At 41.5% G+C, this 25727-nt stretch overlaps 1 protein-coding gene across 5 annotated transcripts in view; it reads right to left on the bottom strand.

The window, feature by feature from the left end:
• Positions 1-25727, bottom strand: part of PLXNB2 (plexin B2) — a 325760-nt gene that overhangs the window by 203307 nt on the left and 96726 nt on the right. For 3 of the 5 annotated variants that reach the window (XM_073328266.2, XM_073328265.2, XM_073328269.2), the window contains exon 2: positions 15423-15623. The exons of 1 other annotated variant lie outside the window; for it this stretch is intronic. The gene's annotated coding sequence lies outside the window, so the exon portion shown is untranslated. The remainder of the gene's footprint in view (positions 1-15422; positions 15624-25727) is intronic. One more of the 5 variants, XM_073328267.2, reaches the window with a different exon arrangement.

Genomic DNA, 25727 nt, shown 5'->3' with positions numbered 1-25727 from the left:
GGGATGCATTCACCTTACTGTTTTGTATTTCCACAATCTGCCACATTTCTGAGGCATTTAATAGTGTTGGAAGGACAATAGCATTGCACAATCTCATTACAGTGTTTAGATGTATCATCTTATTTTTCCAGATATTCCACAAATGGAAAAATGATCCACTGGTTTCACCAATTCTTTCCTTTGCTTCTTTAGTAAGCTGGCCATTACCAGATATTATACTTCCAAGACAGACAAAGTAATCAACTCTTCTGTACTCTCTGCCATCAATCACACATCTGTCAACTTTGACAGTATTCTCTCCTGCCTCCATGGTCTTGGTCTTCTGCATGCTGATACAAAGTCCCATTTTAGCAGCTTCTGCTTTTATACTCAAAGAGTCTTTTCATTCCACCCAAGCTGGTATCCAGTATGACTTTGTGTAAAATCTAAATGTCTCCGCTTCTCTCTTGCCCAAACAATACAAGTGTCCTCAGCAACAGTTCTTCTCATCACAAAATCTATGACAATGCAGAAGAGAAATGGAGATTGTACACAACTTGACCTTACATCAGGGATTATTTTAAACCATTCTGTGTCTCTGCTCTCTGTCCTGATGCAGAAAGCAGATTCATCATACAAAGCTTTTATCAACTTAACCATCTTTCTTAAAATGCCATAGTACCACAGGATCTTCCAGAGGACTTCTCTGTGGACGCTGTCAAATATTTTCATAAAAACAAGGAAGACAAAAGTCATCTTTTGCTGGTATTCTGAGTTTTGAATAGCAGAAGGCTAAACACAGGTCTAAATAAAGATTCCCAGTGGCTGGAAATCTAATCTATCTTGGTCTTTTTTGTTCTCCTGTTCTCCATTTTATTTAATTAAGAATGAAAAATAAAATTGTTCCAACAGATTGATTTGCACAAAATTCTCCAGTCCTGCGGGGGAAAAGTAATGTTAGAAAAGCATTTGTGCATTTGGCAAAACATCGTGTGTAGCGAGTTTCACCAGTTCCCCTTCTGTTTGCGTGCATGTTTCACACAGCAACAGGAAAGAGAACACTTTAAAAAAAAATAATATAGGAAACCACGATTACATAAGCACAAAAAACGGCCGGGGAACAGCAGGACAGGTGTAGAACGTGTAACTACTTTGAACCCATGAGCTGTTTTCCAAGTTGAAAGTCTTACATTTTGGAATGATGAAATTTTATAAATATGTTGAGTTTCAGGAACACCAAGATATACATGGGACAGGAAGTGGTGGTGGGACATGAACATCTAATATTTGAAGTGGTGCACTCCACCAGGGTCAGCTGCTGCAGAAGGTGGAATATAAGGTTAAAGGTTAGAAGGTTAAAAGGAGACTTTTGTCGCCAAATTCACATGAGAGCAGGGATCCAAGGTTGGTGGAAGAAAGGTCCTCACAGACCAATTTTGCAAACTGAAATAGGGACCTCTAAGTGAGAAGGTAGTCAAGTTTTAATATGGACTATTTATTTAAAGGACAGGTAGAACTACCACCACCTTTAATCAACCACCACCTTTAAATACCTTCAGATCTCTGAAAGGCTCCATTGTGCTATGCACTGAGGAAACTAAAACAAGCATGTGAGTTTGTGTACCAAAAAAATCACCCACTAGTTTCATGATTTAGATGAGTTTACATCTCAGGAGGGTAAATGACTACAAATATATCCTGTAATAGCAATAAAAGTATGGTGAGAACTTTTAGTTTATTAAACATGTGTTTGGAAATTTACCCATACCTAATTATGCGTTACTGAGAATTATTTTTGGTTTGGGATCCAAAGAACTTCCAATTTAGCAAGCATCGAGACAATAGGTAAGTGAATGTATCCAACAAAACAAATATACACCAGGGCCTAAATATTCCAAAGTACCTAGTGATTTTGGGACCTCCATTTTGGGAGACCTTAAAGAGGCCTGATTTTCAGGGGGTGGATACTTTAAAAAGTGTTAAATCAGGGCACCCCAAAATTGAAGCATCCCAAATCAAGAGACTTTTTTTAAAATGTACTGGTTTTGCAAGCATGTAAATGTTACACAATTGTGAGCCACTCCAGACACTTCACAGTAACCATCATCAGTTTACTGGCGTCTGTTACTAGTCTGCTTCAAATTCTTTGGACTTAAAGTTTACCTACAAGCACCAACTCACTTTTAAAAAAAGAAAATGGTATCTCCACTGGTTGCAGAAGAAAGCATGATACCTAATGTGCATGTCCCCCACCTAAGCCACAGAGCTGTCATGATGAGGTCCCTCTAGGCTCCTAAAGAAGGTAGAGCACACCACAGAGTCACTGGCACTCCCCATCCTTCCCCTTCCTCTCTTTCTGGAGCTTTTCTGAACCATTTTATTTTTATTCACTCCTAGTGCCCTAAGGTTGGTCGCATTTGGGATCTCAGAGAGCGCAATGGTAAATTACATGTTGCACGTACAACCCACTAATCAGTGTGTAGCATCTCCCTCTGTGCCCCATCTAAAGAGCATGTAGGTCTTTTACAGCCCAAGTTACAGAGCCTGGTTCTTTAGCTCAAGCTGTAGATACTCATGCGGTATGTCTACACAGCCCTTTGGAACCAGCATCCCAGCCTGGGTCAACAGACTTGGGCTAGCGGGCTCTTGCTAGTGCTAAAAGAATAGCAGTATAGACAAAGTTGTGACTCGGGCTCTGAAACACTGGGGTGGGAGAAGAGAGGCGAAGGGCTTTAGAGCCCGAGTTCCAACCCAAGCTACAACTACAAGTGCTGTCTATACAGCTACTGTTACAGCACCAGCACAAGCCCGGCTAGCCCAAGTCTGTCGGCCCAGGCAGGGAGGCTTACTCCAAAATGCTGTGTAGACATACCTGTAATTTTAGACATGGAGGCTCCACTTCAACTCCAACATTGGGTAAGATGGTGGCTGTCACACATGAATAACTTGTGATAAGTTTATTTTGCATAAGGGAAACATGTGTCGTACTGGTATTCTCTCTGAGTTGCTCAGTAGAAATAACAGACTTTAGCAGTCAGTCTGAAAAAGCTCTGCTTCTTCGTGGCTTAACAGCCCCAGATAACAGCCTCCTGCCTCCTTCAGTTATTACTTTTCCTTTCACCTCCCCTCCTGCCATCACTCAAGTCAGTGCAGCCTTTCCACATACATGAATGTACGTGGTTGGGTAGGTGGCGGGAGCAGGATAAAAGGTTTCTGCATAACTAAGGTCTAATGTGCCACATAGTTCAAGGCTATAGTTCTTGCCTATATTTCAATTATAACCCTAGAGTCACAACTTGAGAAAATATAGGATGTATAATATTAAAGGTACAGTGACACTGAACTAAAGGCAAATAATTATTCAGAAGCAACAACGGAAATGGTTACAGGTGGACAGCAGAGTCAGGAAAAGCAAAATAAACTTCTAACACAAAACTGGTCTATCAGGTATAACAGGCAGACAAAAGTTACACGAACAAAGCAACTTTTTCAATGGTCATTGAGGAGACTTAGTATTAAGTATCAGAAGGGTAGCCACGTTAGTCTGGATCTGTAAAAGCGGCAAAGAGTCCGGTGGCACCTTATAGACCAACAGACGTACTGGAGCATAAGCTTTCGTGGGTGAATACCCACTTTGTCTACATGCATCCGACGAAGTGGGTATTCACCCACGAAAGCTTATGCTCCAGTACGTCTGTTAGTCTATAAGGTGCCACAGGACTTTTTGAGACTTAGTATTGTATTTCTGCCACTGCTGTGTAGGTTCTGACTAATACCATCAATAGAAATATTATGCAATTGTCTGGACATCACACTGACTAATGTTTAGCCATTAGAATGGTAACAATTTCTTGAATTTTTTTATATTCAGGATAGGAACATTAACTGAATATTCCTGCACTGAAACGGTGGTCTCATTACCTCCTATGTCAGTGATCTTTACGACATGGATCACTGATGAGAGCGTTCAGGTGTTTTGTCAATACGTTGTGTTATGGGAATCAGTACATGCCTCTGAGAGGTTGTATCAGCTCTGCATGTAAACAAGCTTTTTCCACTGAGTTTTTATCAAGTCCCCATTTCCTTGAAATCACTAAGAATCGGCACAAAAAAATTAACTTTTCATAATGTTATCAAGAGGTGTCTGATGAAATACATGAGTATGTGATTGCTGTGCACACAGCTACTCCATTTGGGATGGTAGTATCAGAAGTCAGGGTGATAGTATCAGAAGTCATTGGTGGTCCATGCTAGAGACTAACTGGCTTATTTTAACTTTAAACACAAGCTATTTTTACTCCATTATCCAAGTGAGTGAAGATCTGTAGGCAAAATCTCTATTAAAAATACGGTAGTTATGAAAAATGTAGTAGTTATGAAAAAAGCGTGGCCTCTAGCAGAGTCTCTACAAGTCTATTACCACTTCAGGAACCAAACAATGGGAAGCGTTACAAATCACAAATGCATCACTCCAGGGTATTAGCAAAACATTCGTGCAATTGATGTGTAAGAGGAGGTAGAAAGAAACAGAAAACACCCAGTGTCCCATGGGGATTAGGTTGTCAAGAAACAAAAAGTGTGCAAACCTTCTCTCTGGCTGTTCTACAACATATACTGAAGTTTGACTGGCTGGGTAGCACATCCACTAACCAATTTTTTATAAAGAGGAGGAAACTGAACCCTGTAATCTCGTTATCACCCTGTCAGTGAGTTAATGGTCATTACCATGAACAGATTCTTATGTCATCAAGGAAGTCAGGGCATCACTGGTGCTTTTCACAAGATAATAATGAGGTTTTACACTGCAATTAAATCAGTACAAATGTGCAGTTCTACTATAGACTCAGCTGCAACCTTTCACTCATAAATACCACATTTTCCTACTGAAAAAAAAAACTACACTAGTGTAGGACCATCCTTTGTACAGTCAACTCTCCTTTCCCCACCCATTCCCCTCAAAATAGAGCACAAAGGGTTTTGAGTTGGAAACGATACAGAACGTGCTAGCACAAACCCCCTTCCTAAGCACAATATTACACTACCAGCCATAGCTCTGCAGGATAGCTCAACAAAGGGCTTAACATGTGTTTTCACTCAAGATTACCAAAATTCCAGTCAAGGCCACTTTATGCTATCAGGCACTTGAAATATTTTAACAACCATGTTCGTGTCAGCAGTAAAGCCATAAATATTTTTCAAAATAATCTCCCACAGGACTTCATGCCCATTATCAGCAAGAAACGTTTTGGAACACTTGGCTTCTGAAACCTCAGAGAAGAAGAATTTCTTAAATTTCCAGAAACATTTCACCTCTCAACGCATTGAAAACAAACTTCATTGAAAACTATTTCATGAATTAAGAACTGTACTTCGGTGTTTCAATTCTTGAGAAATGTTCAATAAAAATCAAGTCATCATAAGTAACTTCATACTTTTATAGAGTTTAAGGCCAGAAGGAACCATTAGATCTAGTCTGACCTCATGTAAATGATAGGCTATTAATTTACACCCAGATACTCCTACATTAATCCCAAAGATTTTAGCTACACCAAAATATTTCAGTCCTCAGGAAACTAAACTGTGCATCACAGGAAGAGAAGAGAGAGACCAAGGTGCCACTAACGCCGGAGGCCCCTGCAATGGCAGGGAATGGACTAGGTGATATATACACAGCACCCCATGCTTCAGAGGACGTTAAAAAACTTCCAAGGTCACAGCCAATTTGACCTGGGGGAAAATTCCTTCCCAACCCCAAATCTGGTGAACAGCATAACCCCGAGTGTGTGAGCAAGACACATTAGCCAGGCATTTGAAAAAGAGGCTTCTCTGTTCCACCTTAGAACCAGTCCTCCACTGCCCCTGCCCCCACCTTCATCTGGTGTCTTGTCTCTTGCTAGTTACGCATCACGGGGGGGAAAAAGCTTCTCCCCGTCCCCTACAGATGACTGGCTGAAGCATGAGATTTCGTTATAATCATTATATTAATGCAGAGTTGCAAAAGTTCTGAGCATATTCAGGCCAATACAGGTGATCCCAGGTTGCTTTTAATTTGGTCACTAACCAAAAATAAAACTAAAGCTTAGCATACACATGCCTGCAAACACAGTTCAGATTGTGCAGCTCAGTGTTGATCTGACCCCAGAAAGGAGGTTTGTCACATGTACTATCTTCAAGGATTCCTCCCCCTTCCCTCACTTGTCAATCAATGTGTTACCTTGGGCAACCTCCTGCATAGCAGAATGCGTCATTCAGGCTCAGGTCACCTTCCACGTTACTCCAACAGCAGGTTTGCCTATCACCCAAGGAGGCGAGAGGGAAATGAAGTGGGGAAACATGAGGGAGGAATGTGACTAATTGTGTAGAACTAGTGGAAGCTCATGTTTGCTACTTTGTATTATTGCTGTTCTTCCCAAGTTATGAGACTCCAACCAACGTGCATAATGTACACTTACTGAGTAAATATGGGGATTGTGAAAGATGCTGAGAGCACTGGAAGATAAACTGAAGTGATGTTTTTCTCCACAGAACAGGTAGCAACTCCACAAGCATCTTCTGGAGAGGCTATTACAGGTGAGGACAAGGCTGATGATTTCCTAACACAAAACAATCCTCGGCCTCTGAAACAGCCTATAGTAGTTGCCATCTATGCCAAGAATTCCTTTGCTAAATAAAGACACCCAGAACAGGATGGAGACTAATAATTCACACACTGTGGGCTAGCAAACATCCATATACATGAACATCTGCGTCACATCTCACCTGGGCCAAATGTAAGTCTATGATAATGAAGAAAGTCTCTCTACTGCAATGGCATTCTTCAGAGCCTCCCCACTTTACAAAACCATATTTAATTGGTATGAAATAAGGTATTGCCAGCCAGCAAGACAACACATTAACATCCCATATGGTAACTGCCTGCATTTAAAAATAGAAATTGAAGCCAAGATTCTGAAGTGTGATTAATGATACCTGTGTGCCCAACTTCAGACACTTTGAAGGAAGTGCTGAGCTCAGCCTCTGAAAGCCAGGCTCTTTTAAAAGGAGTATAAAGCTGAGCATCCAAAAATTCAGGTACCCAAAATCACCAGTCACTTTGAAAATCTTGGCTTGAGGCCTTAAGTGCAGTGCACTGGGAAATGAGTTAATGCACACTAAACCATGTTTAAAACCCACAGTCCCTGCTTCAATGGGTTTCTAAACTCATTTTAACTTTAGCCAGCCAGCTAGAATAGAGCAAAACTGTATTTTAAAAACCCAGAGCTCTTGCTTACGTATAGAGACATGGGCTTAGACTCAGGGCTGCAACAATACTGTTCTAACTTGGTTCTGCCCATCCTGCATTCGGAGGCTAAAATGTGTTACAACAATATTTAGTCTGGAGCTGTTCAGTTAGAGTTTAAAACACAGATTGGCATCATCTTTGCTTAATTTCAGTTTTAAATTATAGTGGTAGCTCAGGCTCCAGCACAAGGGACTGAGAAATGGGGGGGAAGAGAGAAGGCTGTGAAAGTAGAGTTCTGTACTACAGCCTAGGAGGCCTGGTTAGATCCTTTCTTGCTACTTTTGCCAACAGTCACTGAAGAAAAAAAATGGAAGGAAGAGTGCTCAGTTCCAGGGGGCAAAGACCAGCAATAAACACCAACAGATTCATGTTGCTAAGTCATGAATTCATTCAGGAGTGGTTTAGACCTCCTTTCCCAGTTCTTCTTTGTTGGAATGATGGCAGCTGTAATAAGGTTTTGGGGTGCAGGAGAGGCTCCATGGAGCCTACTGAAGATTTTCAATTAAACCACCACATCACTAATGCAACAGCAATCAGAGTCTCGTTCTGACAGCAGCCTTCCACTCTGCAGGCTAGAACCCCAGCTTCCAAAATGGAGGACTCCTTTTGTCTCTGCAGCTACATCCACATCATTATAAAAACAACAGCAGCTACTCTGCATGGCTCTTTATTGGCATGTTGTCAGTTGTGGTTGGCATCCTGTCCCCTAACTTGACTCTTCACAAGCGTGTTTCAGCAGGATACAATTGTGACCTGCAGACCAGCCCAAAGAATTTTCCCCCTTTCAACCAGCAGAACTTTGGTCTTAGCTGGGTTCAGTTTTAAGCAGCTGATGTAATCCAGGCCTCAATATATCTGGTCCCTGCGTAAATTCCCTCTAAGCTGTGCGGCCACGCAGCAGCCTATTATGCACTGCGCAGGTGCTCAGGCTGCGGCAGGGAGAGGTGTCTCTCCCCACCAGTCCCGGCCCAGACCTGCTGCGGCCAGGAGAGAGGCGCCCCTCCCCCAGCCACATCCCAGCCCTGGTGTGGACCTGCCACAGCCAGGGGAAAGGCACCCATCCTCCCCCCAGTCCAGGTGCTGCTGCGGGGGGGAGAGCGCGCTGCAGGGAGTCCTCTCTCCCCACCATAGCCCCAGGGCAGCCTGCATTCCAAACCCCTCATCCCCAGCCCCACCCCAGAACCCGCACCTCCAGCTGAAGCCCGCATTTCCCCGCCCGTACGCCAACCCTCTGCCCCAGCCCTGAGCCCCCTCCTACATGGCAAACCCCTCAGCCCCACCCCCGCCATGTGAATTTTGCTATGTGCACCAGTCTGGAGGTGATGTGTCACACGTCACACACAACAAAATTTATTCCACACACGCATGGGGAAAAATTAGAGGGAACACTGGTCTCTGCCCACAATTTCACTACAGTCTTAATTGCCGGCTCTGTATAACTATAATTTTGGGGGCTACAGCAGAGATGTCCAACCAAACAATGCACTGAATTAAGCCTTATGGAAGAAGAATTGTTGTATTTGTACATGAATTCGAAGGGTTTTCATTGAGCTACACCTTGTGGTTCTTAAATTGACATGTCTGAATTAGCCCCACTTCTACGTGTAGCTGAACAGGTATCCCAACTTCCTCCCCTCGCTTTCCGAGCAGTTTAAGGAACAGCTCTGGAATGAGCCAGGAGTACTCCGAGAAATTGTTTAGCAGCATCCATATTGGTGACCAGGCATATCACAGGTGACAGAGAAGATCTGGCTGTACTGCTTCACTGATGGCCTGTGGGGCCCGCAAGGAGAGCAGGACAGGAACTTGACTGGTTTTGCCTGAACCAGGAGAAGTGTCTAGCAAAGGCTATTTCCTCTTCCCTACACAGCTACCCCTAGGGCAGCTCTGGCAGAGGAAAAAGAAATGCTGAGACCCCACAACTACTGACAGCTACTTGATTTTCTGCCCAAAGGCTGCCTTAATGTGCACCTACCGACAATGGATCACAAGGGGGCATGAGCCAGCTGGGAACAGTGTGAGCACAGTGCATACCAGCCACTTCCTCGCCAGCCATTTAACATGCCCCTGAACCACAGACTGGATTGGGAGATATAAAAGAGGGCTACACGGGCTCTATGACTGCTGGGTACATCCCCATGCCAAGGATATCTGCAGCAGAGGGCTTAGAAGTCCCTTCCACTCTGCTGCCAGAGTGACAGAAAGGGAGTGGAACAAGGAAGAGAAGTCTACCCCCAAAGTATTGATTGAATTCTCCTTGATCTTTTTGAAATAAGATGTCTAGCCCTCATGCTAAAATGACTGGACACCACTGAACTAAAAGGCACAGGCTCATAGATTACCACACACACATTCACCATTATTCTACAGAAGCAGAATCCAATTTTACAAAATCACACCAAGTCCCCTGTGCTCATACAATGGACATGTTCAGAATTAAACAGCAGTACTTCATAGTTTTTGCTAATAAAGATGCAAATCAAGTGGAATTGGCAGACTCATCATTTCTACAGAGAGTTTCCATCTAGAAAATGTTTTGTTTGCCTGTTGAATTTTTCCTCTGTCATTATCTGCTATCTAACTATTGCCCTTTGGAACCTATATTCTCTTCTAATTAACAAAAATAGCATTCTGCTAGGTGGATCTACATATAAGGAACAAAAACTTATACGTGTACGGTACACAAGGTAAAAATCTAAACTCTTTAGAACTACAACACATTCTGAAAGTGAATAGATTTGTGTATGGACTAGACAAGACTTAACTGCATAAGAAAGCTCAGAAGAAGAATAAATTCACCTTTTTTTTCTTTTTTTTTTGGGGGGGGGGGACCACAGTCTTTGTCAGAGTGGCTTCTCTCCCACTAAAAGTCCATCCAAAATTCTCAGATATGATATTTTATTAGTGACTTTGGGATTTCAACGCATCTTTAAAGCCTGTCATGACAGTGGTAAAAGCCTGCATGCTATCTTATGCCAACGGACACTATATCAACAATAGCCCATGCCTATCAACAGTATGGCTGTAACTGGTAAAAGTATTTTGTTCATTACAGATTCTGTTCCATACTTCAGTAAGACACTCTTGAAAAGGTAGCTGGCTTTTAAAAAGTTGATCTGTGATTAAGTTTTCCAAAGTCCATCTGAGGGACTCCAGTTTCTGAACAGTGTCATTGGCAGAGTGTTGAGGTCTGGCAGCTCTGGTCTTGGGGCTGTGTCCTGGAGTCGAGTGGATAGGGTGTGGGAGCAAAATACCAATGAGAGTAGCTGCCAGGGCTTTCAATACTGGCGCAGTTCTAATGCTTATTGATTTCTACAAACCTTTTAATTTAGGTGGTTGTGTTTCATTTGCTCAAACTCCCATAAGAATGAGTTGTGACTGACGTAGCACTCCATGGAACTTTCTCCCTGTAGGTGGGCAGCCTTTAATGCAGAGCGCACTAGGTATTTATGGATTCTTTAACGATGTCAAATGCTTCTGATGATTGCTGTCACCTGGCTGAAATACTTCTCAGGCTCAAAATGAAATAATTTCCTGCTGTGACACTTCTTTAGAGACCTAAGATACCAGTGAGCTGTTTTTCTCAATTCAGTCAAGCTGCTGTGAATTATCTTGTAGGCAGTCCTATGAGCTGCAGGAGATCAGGTACCCTAACAGATTGTTCTCAATGCATTTAGTATTATTTTGCACAAAAGGGTGAAAATGATGCCATTTAAACTAGAGACGACATACTCCTTTGCAGATGTGCAGCTTAGACTTTTGCACATATAGAACTTTGTAGCAGAACTGTTAAGTGGGCAATGCCAACTGAAGTCAATCAAAAGACTGCCATTGACTTTAATGGGCTTTGAAGCAGGCCTTGGCAAACAAGACCGATAAAACATGTACATTAATGTAGGTTAATACTGTTGCTTCTTGGTCCGAGAGGTTAGTCAATATTTGGGCCTTGCCAGGTTGTTTCCATTAGAAGAAGTTGATTACAGGAGCAAGGTATTTCTTTGGGGGCAATCCTGTTTATTTACAAGTAACGTACACCAGTAGTGGGTAACCTGTGGCCCGCGACGGTAATCTGCTGGCGGACCGCAAGACAGTGTTTACATTGATCGGACGCATGCACTCCCACCCGCAGAAAGGGGCCGTGGTTCACCTTTCCCAGCCAATGGGAGCTGTGGGCAGCCGTGCCTGTGGCTGGTCAATGTAAACACTGTCTCGCGGCCCACCAGCGGATTACCCTGACGGGCCGCAGGTTGCCCACCACTGGTGTATACAAAGCCCTGTTTCTCTGAACACAGCAGAAACTGACAAAAGGAGGCAGTTTTCTTGTTCAGAAATCCAGGTCTGCCTTCTCAGCGAGTATTCTACCCAAAAGCAGTTCATGCTCTCTCTCGCTCTCTGCTTTTTCCCAGGGCCATGAACCACTGCTCATTTTCTCATTCCTTTCACGCACAGTTACAAAGGAATCAAGGTCTCAGGGCTTGTCTACACTTACATTTTATAGTGCTCTAACTTGCTGGCTCAGGGGTGTGAAAAATCATGGAGGTGGATGACCAGGAGCGCTTGGAGAGCTCTTCCCAGTGCTCACGCGTGACCACACTCCCACTTCAAAGCGCTGCCCCAGGAGCACTCCTGCAGCAGCGCTTTGAAGTTTCCAATGTAGCCATGCCCTCAGTCAGTTTGCTATCAGTCGCCAGGGAAACTCCCCAGACCACATGACTTAGCTTTTACTCACTCCTTGTTAATCCGATCTGTACCTTGGGCAGTGGCTTCTATTGTTTCAGCTATCACTGAACAAAGGGGCATTTAATTTCTCCTTCCTATAGTCAGAACAAAGGGTGGTTAGTATACTCATTGACTTTTACCAGGTCTGGATTGATGGCTACCATTAACACCTTCCAGCATACCATCTTTGTGTGTAAGAAGCTTGATGTGCTTTGAGAACACTTGACACATCACTGTAATGATGACACACCTAGACATATTTTGGAATTTTAAAGAAAGGATCAATTACATCCAGGTGAGATGAATCTGTCAGAAATGTTTATGCTAGCCACTGGAAAGGGAAACATGTTAGAGTATCAAATTTTGAGAATGCTTATAAATGTCAAGGAAAGAAAATGTAATAAACTGGAAACAAACAGAGGTCGCTTCTACGGTCTGATAGTGTTGTGTATATATCAGGGAAGTTTTCATTATATATTAATTTTCCAGCATTTCAAAGCTGATTCTTCTTCTTCTTTTTTTTTAAATGAAGAGGTGTATACATAACACCAGACTGTACAACCTAAAAGCCTTAAAAATATAAAAAATAATAAAAAAATTACACAATTCATAAAACTGCTACAAAATTAGACCAAAAAATAATACAAAAGTCCTAATTCAGTACTGAATTGCACTTTGTGTTGTAATTTACACAAGTGCAATGTGGATGCAGCTTGATACCATTCTGATTTGGTGACATTTTATACGCACTTTGCACAGGTGAAAACAACAACAACATGCAAGGCAATGGAGAATCAGTCCCCTAAGCTCATTTCTTGCTCCTTTGAGCATTTTCTACTGTTAAGAATGAGAACAGTTAATATTCACGTTTACTATCCTACAGATCCCTTAGAGTAATGAGACAGATATTCTGAACCTCTATCCAGGCTACTGACTACGGATTTTTATTACTTAACACATTTTATTATAAAAGCACAGGGATGCTCATCTCTTTCAAGGAAGAGATCTCAACAAAACAGCTACCGGCTCAGTTAAGGCTTCTGAAAAATTTAAAAAATTAACCTCTTCAGTCCAGCTATTATCTGGAACTTGCATACTAATTCTGGTAATGGTCTAATTTTTTAAAATGTGAGCCTTTACAATGGCTAACCTTCAATCAGATGGAATGTTTTCTATGCTTAAAATATTCTTCTGTAATCAGAGAAACCAGGGGCCACCCAATGAAATTAACAGGCAGCAGGTTTAAAACAAACAAAAGGAAGTACTTTTCAACAGAATACACAGTCAGCCTATGCAACTCATTGTGAGGGGATGTTGTGAAGGCCAAAACTATAACTGGATTAAAAAAAACAAACAAAAAAAAAGAATTAGATAAGTTCAGAGAGGATGGGTCCACCAATGGCTATTAGCCAAGATGATCAGGAATGCAACCCTACGACCGAGTGTCCATAAGCCTCTGATTCCCGGATGTTGGGACTGGACAACAGGGGATGGATCACTTGATTGCCCTGGTCTGTTCATTCCCTTTGAAACCTCTGGCATGGGCCACTGCTGGAAGACAGGATACCAGGCTACATGGACCACTGATCTGACCCAGTATGACCATTCTTATCAGATGTGTCAACAAATCCAGAAAGGTGTTCTCAACTATCATTCCCAGACATACAAGATCAAAATTAAGGGTCCATGAAAGTCAGAAAATGTGGAGCCATAGCTGAACTATTACTCTGTAGTATCCAGGTATCATGGCTCAGAAAAAAGGCAGATCCCTTGCTTTGGGCAAACATAGGATTAGGACTGGAAGTGAGGAAGAATCTCTTACCTGACTGAAAACTACAAGGAAAATCTTAGTTTCAGAGAATGCAATTACCCTAGCTGGAATATAACCATGACATGAAGGTCAATACTCCCCACTCTGACAGTAGAGAACAGAATCGTTAATGGCCATGAAATAGATTTTATATTCCATTATTTGACTTAATACTGTGACAAGGAGTGACTTAACTCCAAGCACTTTAGTTTACTAGTCTCTGACTTTAAAATAGAGCATTAACGTTTTTCAGCAATTAGTAAAACTTCACTTTTTTTAAGCTAAAAAAAGTTGGGCGAGATGCCAACTACATTAAACTGGTTTAAACTGCAGCATAGTTTAAAAATATCACAAGAAAATTAACCATGTACTAACATTCACCTTATTCTGGACACCCTTGCCAACACACACATACACACACTTTAGACAAATTAAAACAGTGGCTGCTCAAACTCATTCCTACACTTGGGGGGGGATGGGGGGGGAATCACACACATCTGATGATTTTTTATAATCAGTCTATCCATTTTCAATTCACTCTGCTGAACAGGTATCTATAAAATTATATGCAGATGATTTCTTCTAGTTCCCAGGGGAAAGTCTAAAATTATATTGCACCATCTATACCAAAAGAAAAGATAGCTGACATGCAGTCAGTTATCAGCTTAGTGAGAGATGCAAAATTAGGAAAATTGGCCTAATTGATCTTTAATTAGCAAGTGTATCTATCTATTTTACTCTTATTTTGGCAGGCTCTCTTTATATGGTTTCAAGTCAGTTTGCAAGTAAGATTCACCCAAAGCCATGTGTGCGCAATCTATTAATCTCAACAGTAACCTTATGTCTCTTAAGACAACGTTCCGCAATGACCGGTCCGTGGCCTGGTGCCAGTCCCCAAGATCTCCCTGACACAGTTTCGGAAGGCAGCAAGCCAGTCCATGGTATCAAAAAGATTGATAAACACTGTCTTAAGACACTTCACAATGAAGCAAACTCATAGTGGGAAGAAGAGATTCTGACTGCAGTCTCTGCTACGATTCCTGTCAAACCAGTGTTCACTAATCAATGTGAGCAAGCTTGATAGCAGAACAATCCTAAATCTATTTGTTCACCCCCAGGGACACAGTTTTAATGCCACACTTTCAAGTCTCACTGGAGTCACATTGTCTGTTTAAATCCCTTACAGGAGACTCAGAATGAAAGGAAAGAAAAATAGGGTTAACTCACTAACACTTTAGTAGGTTGTAGCATGTTGCTGATGTTGGCACAAACCTGTTCTAATAAAACATTCTCTCCTTACATAGATTTATGGATACTGGAATCACCACCACTTGTTTGTTTTTTAAACACTACCCTTCCAGAAATCAACTCTTACCCGGTGTTCTCCATTAATAGCAATAAAAATCTAGCGTGGGCTCCAATAGCATTTGGTGGCTAGGAACATACATCAACTGTATTAGTCTTTGATCACTAGATGAGCATTTGAGGGGGACAGAACAGATGGGGGAAATGTGATTTGTAGTTTGCTTAGAAAAAAAAAGTATGAGACCTTATTTTATTTAAATTGACAAGGAACATAACTGTAATTTCCTTTTAAAGTGTATATTTAATTTATTAAAAATGTTGGCTTACCTGAAAATAAAATTCATCCGAAAATATGTGCAGACACCACTGCAGCACTGCGTGGAATATGATAATATGCTCCAGCTGGGAATGAGGAAGGAGATGGGATGGTATAAGTATTTGGCCTTTTAGAAAGGTTTTTCAGATGAACTCCGATGAGCCAAAACAAACCCTGGAACCAAGCCTTGGCCTGGCCTTGTGTCAGCCTACCTGTAAGGGGAAAAAAGGAATACTTAGCCTCTCACAACATAGAGACATTTTGGAGTCAGACATCTGAACACACTAAAAACAGAAAATGTAACTATGATAAATGTTTATTTTTGTTTTCTGTTTACATAACCCAACCTACCATAGATTCAAAGCAGCCATTATTAAGATTGATACCAGTAAGTCGTTCAGTTGACTTCACCCACCCCCACCCCCCTTTTTTTTTTTTAAAGCTGGGTACTTTTCCCTTTTAGTAGATTTCTGTTTTTATGATGGACAGAACTTTTACAACACAAAAGAACTGAAGTTTTCTATTTCAGACGGTGATGACTCTTGGGTCATAACAAATCAGGGTTGCTTTTGAATCATGACCTAACAGTAGAGGCTCTATATACTATCTCCTTGAGCCATCCCATAAACCGACCTCTTTTCTAATCTGTTTCCCAACATAAGTGTACTATTTAGGTGAGCCAAATTCAGGCTTAAAATATATATAAATTTAGATGAGCCAAGATTTTCAAGAATGGATACCTAGAGAAGGCACCTTACTAAGTGGCCTAATTTTAAAAATCAACAAACACCTAAGCACCTCCAACTGACTTCAGGAACTAACTTATAAGTACCAATTTTTGAAGATCCATGACCTTGACCTCAACTCCCATTTGTAGAACCATAGAGATGTAGGGCTACAAGGGACCTTGAGAAGTCATTAATTCCTGCCCTATGTGCTTTGGAAGGACCAAGTAAACCTAGACCATCCCTGACAGGTCCAATCTGTTCTTAAAAACCTCCAACAAAACAGGCATTCCAACCTCTCTTGGAAGCCTATTCCAGAACTTAATTACCCATATAGTTTAAAAGTTATAAAGTTTTTCCTAATATCTAACCTAAATCTCCCTTGTTACAGATAAATCCTTTACTTCTTGTCCTACCTTCAGTAGGACATTATCACCAACTGGAGGAGAAAGTAAGTAAAATGTCTGACAGAATTTGTCCCAATGTGATTTTCTTTCCAAATGAAAAAAGATGGTTAAATACTTTCCCTCCCTTTTAAAGTAAGTGCCAGCAATGTAGGGAAAATGAGCACACCTACCATAACGTGTCTGCATGTGCACATACCACTGGGGAAACAAATTCCAATTTGAAAGATTTTCGAAATGTGGTTCAGGAATATTTTTTCCTTCAGAAGTTAGGAAAAAAGTATGTTGACAATTTATTTAAATTTGAGGAATATAAATGTACCTTACTATAGAGTCAGATTCTGTATTAAAATTAATATGATCTTAATCTCTTTGTGAGTATAGAAATAAAAGCCATGTCTTTGTGCAATATTTGTCCTGTCCATAAAGCACTAGAGGAAATAGACTAATCTAGTGCAATTACAGATGTACACAAACTTTTTCTCACAATATCCACTGACATTTTTACTCTGTGCATTTTCCTCCAGGGTGGGTTCTCACAGGAAATTTACACAGCAAGAGTTCTAGTTGCATCTAAAGCCCACTGTTATTTTTGGCCTTAAAAACAACATATAAAATGCTTTCTCAACATATCAAACTGAAGGATTTTAATGAGTGAATGGGGAATTAACTGAAGACGAAAACCAAGGAAAAAATTCTAGCTCCTTACGTTGGTAACCTCCGGGAAGAATTTTAAAATTATTACTATGCTTCTTCGCATTATAAAGCTTGTTAGTATTTGCTGTATAAAATGGACAATTATTTTCTCAATAACACTTATAATTGTCTGTGACGCTTAATCAAGGTGCATATTTAAATTAAAAACAAAAATCCATTTCTCTTAGTTCTCATATCATATACAGCTGTCACACCAAGGGCTTACAGGAAATTGAATCAGTGATGCTCCTCTTACCCCTCGCTTGCAACACTGCTCTCAGTAATGCTTCTGTTCCACCCTGTGCCAAGACAAAGGGCAAAAGGCCCAGGGGTCACCCACAAACCTACATAATGGCACACAGAAAGCTAACGAGTCATTGAGCTTTGCTCTGGCTTGATATTTTACTCAAACTGAATTATTAAACTGCTCTTTGGGAGGTTTATTAAGCACTTAAAAGCCTCCTTTCTGAAGAGACAGAAAACAAAGGTAATCATGAACCCTTTTTGCAATCCTTAGACAACTAATATATTTATGCTTGATTAAGAAAAGCCTATGAAGAGCTTGTGCAGTGCAGAGAGAACCTTTAAGTACCTCTTTTTATTAGAGAGGAATGGATGGGTCATTTTTTCCAACTCTTCCACTTCCCTTCTACTGCAAGCGTCTCAAATGTCTCTGGTATTGGAGATGTGAAGAAATGAATGCACATTCACTCTTTCAAATTCTAATCTAATCATGTTTTGCTAGCTCTGCTCAGGAGCACTGATGCTACATAGGGAAGAAGGTCAGATATGTTACAGCTACAGCAGATTTTGTCCAGATTGACCGAGTTTGAGATTATTGCACATTGTTATTGATCTTGGGTTACACAGTTTCATTCGCAGACTGGTCCAATATAACTGCTTTATACCATCAAATTCTACCATTGGTATTGCAATGTTTGTACGTTGAGCGTTAATTAGAAATAGTTGCAGAGATCCAGAAGTCTGATGACAGACTACCAGAGAAAGATTTTTTTCTATCCCATACGCATTTACTCAGATTGTTATTACCCAGTGTACAGTAAATCAACAGTAAGTTGGGTTTTTTTTAATTCACTTTAAATATCAGGCAATGGTCTCAAAATTGGTAACTACAGCAAAATACTCCACTCTTACGTATATTTTCTGCACAGAAATTCACAGGTATGGGAGCTCCCAAACATATCCATTGTAATGCTCTACTTGTATATTATGTGGAAAATACATAGGAAATTGGCCAATAGTTGTTCATGTCAAGTCAACATGAGCTAATAACCCCTGCTTGCTTTCCTAAAGAAAAAAAGAGAGGGGGGTCTATGCTGGTGTTACTTATCTAGGCCTGAATCTATAACCCTGTAGCTTCAATTAAAAGATCATGTAGGTAACAGGACGAATTGGTATTTTATTACACCGGTTTTTTAAATTAATCAAGTGAAGTAAGAACTATTACAACTGACAACCACTTTCACCCATGCCCGTGTTTTCCTTTTATAATTATATGGATTTGGCTGTAGAGGCAACCTGTCAGTGATGACTGCAACATGTCTTAGACCAGCTCTCTCCTATTATTCCAGCTGGGTAGGTAAAGGTCATTGACACGCTATCACTTATGACATTTTACAGTCAATTGAGACCAGAAAAAATATCATTAACACTGAGCATACTTTGAAAAGCGATAGAGCTTTCTTCTTTCCATAGGGTCTTGTATGCTAGCTCTGATATAAACAAAGTCCAAATATGAAACAACCTAATAAGCCAAATTTCAGTGGGTATTTGTTTCTGGCATCCAGTTCCATATTCTCTTTGCATACAAACAATCATACTGGATTTGCCTCTTTCTCATGGCTGCAACGAGTCATCATGAGTCAGAAGTAAGGAAACAGCCATTATGTATAGTTAAGTTCTCAAATGAACATACACAGAAAAGTGATAAGACAAACCACCATATCACCAGTAGGCAAACACTTTTCACAAAGTGATCGCTCCATATCTGACCTCTCAGTCCGTGTCCTCAAAGGAAACCCACACAAAAGATGAGCTTGGGAATTTAAATTAATAATTCTGCTAGACACTAAAAACCGTGGACTAAACAAGCACATTGGTTTTAAGGCTCATTACAGTTTGTAATGCAGTCTTTTGCCTGCTCTTAATTGCTCACTTCATTTTAAGTGGTCTTCACAGCATGTGCAAACCCTTTATGCTTAACAATCTGCCCCGACTTGTATTTAACTCAGGCTCTCTGGTTATCTTCCCAGACCTGAAGAGCTCTAGGAAGCTCAAAAGTTTATCCCTTCCACCAGCAGAAGTTGGTCCAGTAAAAAATATTAACTCACCTACCTTCCCACTCTTTATTAAGAAACAACCCACTTAATTCTTAGGCTGTCTACACTACAAAGCTAAGTCGACTTAAGTTACGTCGACATACAGCCACCACTGTAATTAAACTGCTATTGCACGTCCACACTATGGTCCTTGTGTCAGCAGAGCGCATCCACAGTAGCAGCTCTTCCATCGACAGAGAGAGCAGTGCACCGTGGGTAGCTATTCCATTGTGCAACTTGCCACAAGATGTTTTGGGAAGGGTTTGCAATGCCTCATGGGTGCAGGCTCAGCATCACATGATGCAAGTTTCTCAGCCCCATCATTCCAAGGGCATCCTACTAGGTTTCCAGCTGCTTTTCAACTGCCCTGGAAACATGCAAACCAGCCATATGTGGCAGAAAGCATGGATCCTGCACTGCCCTTGAGTATTGCGCTGTGCGTTATGAACACGAGGCTGTAAGAAGCGCTTAACAGGGGGGCTATTCACTGCCCTGACCACAGTCCCATCTTTGTAGAAGCAGCATATCAGCAGCTCTGCACCAGAGGCAACTATTTGCCTCCTCTTGCCTTCTGCGGCTTTGAGTTTTACATGGCACTGCTATCTCTCCCTATTGTAGCCCATCCCCTCTATGCCCCAGCAAGTTCCTGCAGCTGGAGTGAAGCTGTGACTGCACAGCCTCCCCTCCCCACAGACCCAGGAGAGCCACCACCTCCCGTGCACTACAGGCAGGAGTGCCTTTGCTGTGTGGAGCCAGAATGCTCAGCTGGGAACTTGCTGTGTGAGCTCTCCACATCGAGCAAATAGGAAGAGACAAGTTCAAAACTTCCCAGGGGTTTTACAGGGGAGGGGCATTCATCTGTGTACCTGGCTGCAGGGCAGCGGAGTTCAAAACTGTGACCAGAACAGTCATGGTGGGTACCGTGGGATACCTCCTGGAGGCCACTTAGGGCGACACAAACAATTCAGTGTTTACACTGACACCCTGTCGCTCTAACTACGTCGCCCTAAGCTCTACGCCTCTGGTCGAGGTGGTTTTATGTTGGAGTAGCAGGCGAGTTAAAGCTGCAGGAGGAGCACTGCCATGCGTACAATTCCATTCGCTAGGTCGAGGTAAGCTGCCTTATGTCAACAAAACCGTGAAGTATAAACATGGCCCTAGAGCAGTGGTGGGCAACCTGCGGCCTGTCAGGATAATCCGCTGGTGAGCCACGAGACAGTTTGTTTACAATGACCATCCGCAGGCACGGCCGCGGTACGCTGTTCCTGGCCAATGGGAGCTGCAGGAAGCAGCATGGGCTGCGGGCAACTGGTCAATGTCAACAAACTGTCTCGCGGCCAGCCAGCGGATTACCCTGACAGGCTGCGTGCAGCCTGCGGGTCACAGGTTGACCACCACTGCCCTAGAGAGTCTCTTGGAAGTACAAGTCTTCAATCCTTCCCACTCTAAATGTTAGATTGTTAGTAATTCGCTGGTTAATTATATATTCCTTCTACACACCAGAGATCTAGCCTTCATTTCTAACTACCATTAAGGCAAATGAAGGTGCATGGATCTGCAACTGTATGCAAAGCATGCTAACATTGTACATTGCATAATTGTTCTGTGAATTTTACATCCTGAGCACAGAACAAAAAATACTTCAGGATGTTCTCTTTTAAACCAATTTTGCATTATTATTTGTTTTGTTTTCAATCAGCATGTTTCTGCTGCCAATCATGGGGGACAAGAGGGAAAACCTTCGTTTTCCTGAATATCAGCTGCTGCCCTCTGAATACACATTGTACACTTATACTGTGCGTTGAGAGGTGGGGAAGAGACCTATTGTAAAATAATGCTTTTTAAACAGTCCACAAGCCCTTTGTGATTTACAAGCTGCCAATGTGTTGGATGAATTCGGCAGCTGGGAAGCCAACAGCTCTGCCCTCATTCAAAGGTTTGAAGCAACCATTCAGAATTAATATAGGGCCTCAGAGGATATGGTGATATCTAGCTTAAGACCCTATAAAAACTAGTATTTCAGCCAACAAGATTCTTGGTCCTAAAAAGCTCTTTCATACTCCCAACTCCCTAATTCAAAACATCAAGAGAGTCAGCTCTGCTTATCACAGAAGCTGAATGCCATACTGTATAGTGTTTGTGTCAAATACAGCCGCTGAACAAGCTTCAATTTACACTAATTGTCATTGGAAAAGAAAAAAATATAATTGTATATTTGTTAGAAAAGAACAATTTCCAGACATTCAGCATAGGCAGGAGAATAGTCACAAGCAGCTTCTTGGCTCGGTGGGTACCGCTAGCGGGTGGTAAATGAGAGCGTTGCAGAGAGGACACTTATTCTTCAGAAAAAGAAGGTGGGGAGAGTGCTAAGACAGGCACCCCGATGGCTTCAGATTTAGGCAGCCACACTGATGTCAGTCTAGAAGTAGGCGATCATTATGCAGGCCCAGCTGCAGGGGTGTGCACTGTTGTCTGGAAAAATTAGAAGACGAGCAATGAAATATAAAGAAGGGGAAAATGACAGTGAGTGAAAACCCCATGATAAACCCACTTAGGCTCTCCTCTCCCCAGGAACAAAGATGAAGCCTAATCTCTTTAGCATATACTCTGGCTGAAGTTCAATTCCACGTACCCCCCATTCCCCACCCCACCCCCCACCTCACACTTTCAATGCCCTACAGAAAAGAGATAACAGAGCCCTTTATTTATTAACGGTATAAACCACTATGTAAGGTTCATGTTTAAGAAAATGTTTAGATGCAGAATTATAGCATCTGCTGTTTATTTCCCCCCAAAGACTATACTCCTCATTTAAAAGGAACAACAACATTCAGGATAAATATATTACTGTGCAGAGATGGCATTTCAATGTCCTCTGTTAGAGAAGCCTTTGTGGATATTTTAATTGGGGAGATACTTCCTTTTGGCTTCTTTGCACACTGGGGATGACCTCGTCACCGATGTAATAACTTTAAGGCTGGGGCTTTTCCCAGAGTCTACTCTCTTTGTGGAATTATCTGAACGCACTAAAGTGCTTTTGATCAGAAAAAAGAAAAGGAGGACTTGTGGCACCTTAAATACGAACAAATTTATTTGAGCATAAGCTTTCGTGAGCTACAGCTCACTTCATCGGACGCATAGCTCACGAAAGCTTATGCTCAAATAAATTTGTTTGTCTCTAAGATGCCACAAGTACTCCTTTTCTTTTTGCAAATACAGACTAACACGGCTGCTACTCTGAAACCTTTGATCAGAAAGATGGTCATCTATGACATAGCACCTTCTTTGTGTAAATACTTCAGAAAGAAATCCTTTATGTTCAAATACCTCCCGAGGGTGAAGGAGGAGATGGCAAAAATGTTAGGCTTGGACCTATTGCTGTGTTTGTGTGTCTCTCTGTTATCTGGTGACTTTAAGAAGACTTTTCACTATCATGTGGGAAAACAGCTAAGGCCTGGGTCTAAGGGAAGCTTCTTGGGAAGTCAGTCTAGGCCTGCTTAACTTCTGGTCCCAATTTAAGACTATTTTTCCCTTCATTTATGCAGGCCAGGAAATGGAATACCTCAAATATTTTATACTTGTTAATGAAAACAAAGCTGAGTCAGATGCCTGGCTCCTGCTGGCATGAATCAACCACAAGGCGTGGGGAGAGGATGGGGAAGAAAAAGGAAGCAGGGGTCTTGCAAAGGCTGTCACAAGCCCTTTATCAAAAAATCACACCACCATAACTGAAGGGGAAGCTCAGGGCGATTTTTTTTCTTTAGTACTCCTGCTCTGGATGCGACTACTGAGTCAGTTTAGACAGAGGTATTTATCCCTAGAGTTCACCAAATTGCTTCTGAAGAGCTTTGCTTTGGAACGCACAGGACTGCACCAAAATGGCAGGTATTTAAAAAATATTCCCCTTGTGGACAATACCCCCGACCCTTCATCTCAAAATACACATTGCCCTCGGTGCTATCAATATACTTGGGATATTTTTCCAGGAATAAAAACAAATGTTGCCCAGTTAGCTAGCGCACTGAATGCAGGCTCATTTGCCCAGCAAAGATTTCCTTCAGTGTTAGCTTCCTGGATATGGTTACGAGAAGTGTTTTTGTTTACAAGGGCTGGGGCAAGGGGCCGGGGAACGAACAACAATTCCTCACTGCAGCTCTCTGCCAAAAAACAATCCCCCCACACCCACACACCCAATTTATCATTTGGTAATGGGAAAAAATGTTTGACAGAGCCCTTGTTAAGATATTGGCAGCACATTACAGTGGGTTCAGAAGGTTTAAATTTCAAAAAATGCAGATTTGACTCTCCCAATTTTCCTCCCAGTTACATTATGTTTAAAGTTTCAGGGAGATTTGTTCTATGCGAGCATCATGAGTCTTCAGATTAAGCAGCACTGACCCAGATTCTCCAGTGTCTGGTACCTTGTCCAATCATTTTACACCTGTACTAATAAAATAGAAGGGTCAACAGACAGAAATGGAAACAGAAAAAGCTGAGAATTCTTAAATTACAAGAACTAAACTGGCAGATTGCTGACAAGCCACCAGTAATTTAAAGGCACCACAGTATCCGTGTTCCCCTCCAACGAAAGGCAAGGACAAGCAGAACACATTCAGTATCCATGCTGGAAATGCAGTTCACATTAAGGTATCAGATACATTCTTATAGAAAGGAAAAAGGCAAATTATTTATCTAAATTTGAAAACAGCACAGGGTCTTGGGTTAATTTAAAATTCAATTTTAGTTTACAGCATTAGGAGAAGGGATAAAAGCCTTTTCTACCATGGATTGTAAATTAAAATCCTAGGCAGGTCTGGTCTATCAGCTGATTGTGACAGTATTACAGCTATAAAGCCAGACTTTCGGCACTTCCTTTAGAAGATCTAACTATGAGGCTCTAGTGAACTATGTTAGGAAAAGTTTAATTTACTATGGCCTAAGGCAGATGAAATTTACCTTTTCCTTATTCCATTGCATAATATAAGGGAAGAGAACTTCCACAAAGGCAGAGAGGACACACATTTTTGCAAGTAAAATGACAGTTCGTCCAACCAATAGCTTCCTAAGAAAGGGAGATGAGCCATCACTTCTGTCCACAAAGCGGCTCCCTACAACATCTGGCCCTCTTAAAAGAAGTTTACAGAAGTTGATAGAGTACAGGGGGGAAAGTGTGTGCATGTTGCAAGAGAAGGCCAGGCTCTCCTCCCAGATTCTATGGTGATGATGGCCAGATAAGTACCAATATAGGGAACCTTATACACAAGCTCTGACTACAAATATACTTGCAACCCTCCCAGGTAGGGTGCTTTTGACAGGGATGATACAAAACGGACTGGCCCAAGAATATGGGCATCTTGGATTTAAGGGGCTGTTTCAATGGGTGCTCATCAGCTATGGAATGCCTCACTGAAGGAGATCACACAGTTTGACCATGTTCAGGTCTAAATCCAAGCCCCGCCTCTGATAAGGCCATCCTTATGACCTCTTTCTATGACTGGCCAACCACAATTGGAAATACTATAGGAGAGAACGACTCAGAAGAAAATAAATACAAAAACAAACCATACAGCCCAAAACAAAGACAGATTGGAAATATTCTCTATTTAAGGCTCATTCAGTACTCTTTTTGATTATTTATATACATATAGTGTTTAAATAACACAGTGATAAGCACCTTGCAAAGGCTTAGGCCTGAATAGATAGATTAGCATCTCAGGGATTTTGTTTGTGAAAAATTTGATTTTTAATGTAAGATGTGTGTGACTTTAGTACTCAGGAGAAATCCAATCCAATATCCTAGGAGACTGAAATCCTCTCAACTGCACTGATACGCCACAGGCTGCCAGGAACGAGGACAGCTCCATTATCTTGAAGGGGAGGCAGCCCAAGGAGGTGTAGGTTTTGAGTACAGCTGATTGGGAAATGGAATTTTCATCCTCCGGATGTTTTCACACTTTAAAAAAGTCGTTTTATCCAGAATCATGACCCCCCAAAAAAGGTATCAAAATATAACTTCTTAGAAAGTAAAAAGTTCAAAAAAGAAAAAAAATTTAAAACAAAAATTTGCAAACGTTAAAATGAAATGTTTTGTCTGACATATTTCATTTCGATTTTTGGAACCCAAAAGCTTCACTTTTCTTTGATTTTGGGAT

Source organism: Lepidochelys kempii, chromosome 1 (assembly GCF_965140285.1).
Source record: "Lepidochelys kempii isolate rLepKem1 chromosome 1, rLepKem1.hap1, whole genome shotgun sequence".
NCBI lineage: Eukaryota > Metazoa > Chordata > Testudines > Cheloniidae > Lepidochelys > Lepidochelys kempii.
Note: the sequence above shows the minus strand (reverse complement) of the source record. Positions and strands in the feature narration are given on the sequence as shown.